This window comes from Pseudophryne corroboree, chromosome 2 (assembly GCF_028390025.1).
Source record: "Pseudophryne corroboree isolate aPseCor3 chromosome 2, aPseCor3.hap2, whole genome shotgun sequence".
NCBI lineage: Eukaryota > Metazoa > Chordata > Amphibia > Anura > Myobatrachidae > Pseudophryne > Pseudophryne corroboree.
In genome coordinates, this window is record NC_086445.1 from 1,019,401,160 (window position 1) to 1,019,408,515 (window position 7,356).

Below are 7,356 nucleotides of genomic sequence, written 5' to 3' on the forward strand. Positions count from 1 at the left end.
TCACTTGTGTGGTGTTTTTTTTTTTTATTCTATAAAAAACTCATTCTGCTGACAGACAGTGTCCAGCAGGTCCGTCATTATATAATATATATACCTGTCCGGCTGCAGTAGTGATATATATATATTTTTTATATCATTATTTATCATCCAGTCGCAGCAGACACAGTACGGTAGTTCACGGCTGTAGCTACCTCTGTGTCGGCACTCGGCAGTCCATCCATAATTGTATACCACCTACCCGTGGTTTTTTTTTTCTTTCTTCTTTATACATACATACTACTACATCTCTTTATCAACCAGTCTATATTAGCAGCAGACACAGTACAGTACGGTAGTTCACGGCTGTGGCTACCTCTGTGTCGGCACTCGGCAGTCCGTCCATAATTGTATACCACCTAACCGTGGTTTTTTTTTCTTTCTTCTTTATACATACATACTACGACATCTCTTTATCAACCAGTCTATATTAGCAGCAGACACAGTACAGTACGGTAGTTCACGGCTGTGGCTACCTCTGTGTCGGCACTCGGCAGTCCGTCCATAATTGTATACCACCTACCCGTGGTTTTTTTTTCTTTCTTCTTCATACATACATACTACGACATCTCTTTATCAACCAGTCTATATTAGCAGCAGACACAGTACAGTACGGTAGTTCACGGCTGTGGCTACCTCTGTGTCGGCACTCGGCAGTCCGTCCATAATTGTATACCACCTAACCGTGGTTTTTTTTTCTTTCTTCTTTATACATACATACTACGACATCTCTTTATCAACCAGTCTATATTAGCAGCAGACACAGTACAGTACGGTAGTTCACGGCTGTGGCTACCTCTGTGTCGGCACTCGGCAGTCCGTCCATAATTGTATACCACCTAACCGTGGTTTTTTTTTCTTTCTTCTTCATACATACATACTACGACATCTCTTTATCAACCAGTCTATATTAGCAGCAGACACAGTACAGTACGGTAGTTCACGGCTGTGGCTACCTCTGTGTCGGCACTCGGCAGTCCGTCCATAATTGTATACCACCTACCCGTGGTTTTTTTTTCTTTCTTCTTTATACATACATACTACTACATCTCTTTATCAACCAGTCTATATTAGCAGCAGACACAGTACAGTACGGTAGTTCACGGCTGTGGCTACCTCTGTGTCGGCACTCGGCAGTCCGTCCATAATTGTATACCACCTACCCGTGTTTTTTTTTTCTTTCTTCTTCATACATACATACTACGACATCTCTTTATCAACCAGTCTATATTAGCAGCAGACACAGTACAGTACGGTAGTTCACGGCTGTGGCTACCTCTGTGTCGGCACTCGGCAGTCCGTCCATAATTGTATACCACCTAACCGTGGTTTTTTTTTCTTTCTTCTTCATACATACATACTACGACATCTCTTTATCAACCAGTCTATATTAGCAGCAGACACAGTACGGTAGTTCACGGCTGTAGCTAGCTCTGTGTCGGCACTCGGCAGTCCATCCATAATTGTATACTAGTATCCATCCATCTCCATTGTTTACCTGAGGTGCCTTTTAGTTGTGCCTATTAAAATATGGAGAACAAAAATGTTGAGGTTCCAAAATTAGGGAAAGATCAAGATCCACTTCCACCTCGTGCTGAAGCTGCTGCCACTAGTCATGGCCGAGACGATGAAATGCCAGCAACGTCGTCTGCCAAGGCCGATGCCCAATGTCATAGTACAGAGCATGTCAAATCCAAAACACCAAATATCAGTAAAAAAAGGACTCCAAAACCTAAAATAAAATTGTCGGAGGAGAAGCGTAAACTTGCCAATATGCCATTTACCACACGGAGTGGCAAGGAACGGCTGAGGCCCTGGCCTATGTTCATGGCTAGTGGTTCAGCTTCACATGAGGATGGAGGCACTCAGCCTCTCGCTAGAAAAATGAAAAGACTCAAGCTGGCAAAAGCAGTAGCACCGCAAAGAACTGTGCGTTCTTCGAAATCCCAAATCCACAAGGAGAGTCCAATTGTGTCGGTTGCGATGCCTGACCTTCCCAACACTGGACGTGAAGAGCATGCGCCTTCCACCATTTGCACGCCCCCTGCAAGTGCTGGAAGGAGCACCCGCAGTCCAGTTCCTGATAGTCAGATTGAAGATGTCAGTGTTGAAGTACACCAGGATGAGGAGGATATGGGTGTTGCTGGCGCTGGGGAGGAAATTGACCAGGAGGATTCTGATGGTGAGGTGGTTTGTTTAAGTCAGGCACCCGGGGAGACACCTGTTGTCCGTGGGAGGAATATGGCCGTTGACATGCCTGGTGAAAATACCAAAAAAATCAGCTCTTCGGTGTGGAACTATTTCAACAGAAATGCGGACAACAGGTGTCAAGCCGTGTGTTCCCTTTGTCAAGCTGTAATAAGTAGGGGTAAGGACGTTAACCACCTCGGAACATCCTCACTTATACGTCACCTGCAGCGCATTCATAATAAGTCAGTGACAAGTTCAAAAACTTTGGGTGACAGCGGAAGCAGTCCACTGACCAGTAAATCCCTTCCTCTTGTAACCAAGCTCACGCAAACCACCCCACCAACTCCCTCAGTGTCAATTTCCTCCTTCCCCAGGAATGCCAATAGTCCTGCAGGCAATGTCACTGGCAATTCTGACGAGTCCTCTCCTGCCTGGGATTCCTCCGATGCATCCTTGCGTGTAACGCCTACTGCTGCTGGCGCTGCTGTTGTTGCTGCTGGGAGTCGATGGTCATCCCAGAGGGGATGTCGTAAGCCCACTTGTACTACTTCCAGTAAGCAATTGACTGTTCAACAGTCCTTTGCGAGGAAGATGAAATATCACAGCAGTCATCCTGCTGCAAAGCGGATAACTGAGGCCTTGACAACTATGTTGGTGTTAGACGTGCGTCCGGTATCCGCCGTTAGTTCACAGGGAACTAGACAATTTATTGAGGCAGTGTGCCCCCGTTACCAAATACCATCTAGGTTCCACTTCTCTAGGCAGGCGATACCGAGAATGTACACGGACGTCAGAAAAAGACTCACCAGTGTCCTAAAAAATGCAGTTGTACCCAATGTCCACTTAACCACGGACATGTGGACAAGTGGAGCAGGGCAGGGTCAGGACTATATGACTGTGACAGCCCACTGGGTAGATGTATGGACTCCCGCCGCAAGAACAGCAGCGGCGGCACCAGTAGCAGCATCTCGCAAACGCCAACTCTTTCCTAGGCAGGCTACGCTTTGTATCACCGGTTTCCAGAATACGCACACAGCTGAAAACCTCTTACGGCAACTGAGGAAGATCATCGCGGAATGGCTTACCCCAATTGGACTCTCCTGTGGATTTGTGGCATCGGACAACGCCAGCAATATTGTGTGAGCATTAAATATGGGCAAATTCCAGCATGTCCCATGTTTTGCACATACCTTGAATTTGGTGGTGCAGAATTATTTAAAAAACGACAGGGGCGTGCAAGAGATGCTGTCGGTGGCCAGAAAAATTGCGGGACACTTTCGGCGTACAGGCACCACGTACAGAAGACTGGAGCACCACCAAAAACTACTGAACCTGCCCTGCCATCATCTGAAGCAAGAAGTGGTAACGAGGTGGAATTCAACCCTCTATATGCTTCAGAGGTTGGAGGAGCAGCAAAAGGCCATTCAAGCCTATACAATTGAGCACGATATAGGAGGTGGAATGCACCTGTCTCAAACGCAGTGGAGAATGATTTCAACGTTGTGCAAGGTTCTGATGCCCTTTGAACTTGCCACACGTGAAGTCAGTTCAGACACTGCCAGCCTGAGTCGGGTCATTCCCCTCATCAGGCTTTTGCAGAAGAAGCTGGAGACATTGAAGGAGGAGCTAACACGGAGCGATTCCGCTAGGCATGTGGGACTTGTGGATGGAGCCCTTAATTCGCTTAACAAGGATTCACGGGTGGTCAATCTGTTGAAATCAGAGCACTACATTTTGGCCACCGTGCTCGATCCTAGATTTAAAGCCTACCTTGGATCTCTCTTTCCGGCAGACCCAAGTCTGCTGGGGTTGAAAGACCTGCTGGTGAGAAAATTGTCAAGTCAAGCGGAACGCGACCTGTCAACATCTCCTCCTTCACATTCTCCCGCAACTGGGGGTGCGAGGAAAAGGCTCAGAATTCCGAGCCCACCCGCTGGCGGTGATGCAGGGCAGTCTGGAGCGACTGCTGATGCTGACATCTGGTCCGGACTGAAGGACCTGACAACGATTACGGACATGTCGTCTACTGTCACTGCATATGATTCTCTCACCATTGAAAGAATGGTGGAGGATTATATGAGTGACCGCATCCAAGTAGGCACGTCACACAGTCCATACTTATACTGGCAGGAAAAAGAGGCAATTTGGAGGCCATTGCACAAACTGGCTTTATTCTACCTAAGTTGCCCTCCCACAAGTGTGTACTCCGAAAGAGTGTTTAGTGCCGCCGCTCACCTTGTCAGCAATCGGCGTACGAGGTTACATCCAGAAAATGTGGAGAAGATGATGTTCATTAAAATGAATTATAATCAATTCCTCCGCGGAGACATTGACCAGCAGCAATTGCCTCCACAAAGTACACAGGGAGCTGAGATGGTGGATTCCAGTGGGGACGAATTGATAATCTGTGAGGAGGGGGATGTACACGGTGATATATCGGAGGGTGATGATGAGGTGGACATCTTGCCTCTGTAGAGCCAGTTTGTGCAAGGAGAGATTAATTGCTTCTTTTTTGGGGGGGGTCCAAACCAACCCGTCATATCAGTCACAGTCGTGTGGCAGACCCTGTCACTGAAATGATGGGTTGGTTAAAGTGTGCATGTCCTGTTTTGTTTATACAACATAAGGGTGGGTGGGAGGGCCCAAGGACAATTCCATCTTGCACCTCTTTTTTCTTTTATTTTTCTTTGCGTCATGTGCTGTTTGGGGAGGGTTTTTTGGAAGGGACATCCTGCGTGACACTGCAGTGCCACTCCTAAATGGGCCCGGTGTTTGTGTCGGCCACTAGGGTCGCTAATCTTACTCACACAGTCAGCTACCTCATTGCGCCTCTTTTTTTCTTTGCGTCATGTGCTGATTGGGGAGGGTTTTTTGGAAGGGACATCCTGCGTGACACTGCAGTGCCACTCCTAAATGGGCCCGGTGTTTGTGTCGGCCACTAGGGTCGCTAATCTTACTCACACAGTCAGCTACCTCATTGCGCCTCTTTTTTTCTTTGCGTCATGTGCTGATTGGGGAGGGTTTTTTGGAAGGGACATCCTGCGTGACACTGCAGTGCCACTCCTAAATGGGCCCGGTGTTTGTGTCGGCCACTAGGGTCGCTAATCTTACTCACACAGTCAGCTACCTCATTGCGCCTCTTTTTTTCTTTGCGTCATGTGCTGATTGGGGAGGGTTTTTTGGAAGGGACATCCTGCGTGACACTGCAGTGCCACTCCTAAATGGGCCCGGTGTTTGTGTCGGCCACTAGGGTCGCTAATCTTACTCACACAGTCAGCTACCTCATTGCGCCTCTTTTTTTCTTTGCGTCATGTGCTGATTGGGGAGGGTTTTTTGGAAGGGACATCCTGCGTGACACTGCAGTGCCACTCCTAAATGGGCCTGGTGTTTGTGTCGGCCACTAGGGTCGCTAATCTTACTCACACAGTCAGCTACCTCATTGCGCCTCTTTTTTTCTTTGCGTCATGTGCTGATTGGGGAGGGTTTTTTGGAAGGGACATCCTGCGTGACACTGCAGTGCCACTCCTAAATGGGCCCGGTGTTTGTGTCGGCCACTAGGGTCGCTTATCTTACTCACACAGTCAGCTACCTCATTGCGCCTCTTTTTTTCTTTGCGTCATGTGCTGATTGGGGAGGGTTTTTTGGAAGGGACATCCTGCGTGACACTGCAGTGCCACTCCTAGATGGGCCAGGTGTTTGTGTCGGCCACTAGTGTCGCTTAGCTTAGTCATCCAGCGACCTTGGTGCAAATTTTAGGACTAAAAATAATATTGTGAGGTGTGAGGTATTCAGAATAGACTGAAAATGAGTGGAAATTATGGTTTTTGAGGTTAATAATAATATGGGATCAAAATGACCCCCAAATTCTATGATTTAAGCTGTTTTTTAGTGTTTTTAAAAAAAAACACCCGAATCCAAAACACACCCGAATCCGACAAAAAAAAATTCGGTGAGGTTTTGCCAAAATGCGGTCGAACCCAAAACACGGCCGCGGAACCGAACCCAAAACCAAAACACAAAACCCGAAAAATTTCAGGCGCTCATCTCTAATATAATCCTCCACCATTCTTTCAATGGTGAGAGAATCATATGCAGTGACAGTAGACGACATGTCAGTAATCGTTGCCAGGTCCTTCAGTCCGGACCAGATGTCAGCACTCGCTCCAGACTGCCCTGCATCACCGCCAGCGGGTGGGCTCGGAATTCTTAGCCTTTTCCTCGCACCCCCAGTTGCGGGAGAATGTGAAGGAGGAGATGTTGACGGGTCACGTTCCGCTTGACTTGACAATTTTCTCACCAGCAGGTCTTTGAACCTCTGCAGACTTGTGTCTGCCGGAAAGAGAGATACAACGTAGGTTTTAAATGTAGGATCGAGCACGGTGGCCAAAATGTAGTGCTCTGATTTCAACAGATTGACCACCCGTGAATCCTGGTTAAGCGAATTAAGGGCTCCATCCACAAGTCCCACATGCCTAGCGGAATCGCTCTGTTTTAGCTCCTCCTTCAATGTCTCCAGCTTCTTCTGCAAAAGCCTGATGAGGGGAATGACCTGACGCAGGCTGGCAGTGTCTGAACTGACTTCACGTGTGGCAAGTTCAAAGGGTTGCAGAACCTTGCACAACGTTGAAATCATTCTCCACTGCGCTTGAGTCAGGTGCATTCCACCTCCTTTGCCTATATCGTGGCCAGATGTATAGGCTTGAATGGCCTTTTGCTGCTCCTCCATCCTCTGAAGCATATAGAGGGTTGAATTCCACCTCGTTACCACCTCTTGCTTCAGATGATGGCAGGGCAGGTTCAGGAATGTTTGGTGGTGCTCCAGTCTTCGGTACGTGGTGCCTGAACGCCGAAAGTGGCCCGCAATTCTTCGGGCCACCTACAGCATCTCTTGCACGCCCCTGTCGTTTTTTAAATAATTCTGCACCACCAAATTCAAGGTCTGTGCAAAACATGGGACGTGATGGAATTTGCCCAGATGTAATGCACGCACAATATTGCTGGCGTTGTCCGATGTCACAAATCCCCAGGAGAGTCCAATTGGGGTAAGCCATTCTGCGATGATCTTCCTCAGTTGCCGTAAGAGGTTTTCAGCTGTGTGGCTATTCTAGAAAGCGGTGATACAAAGCCTAG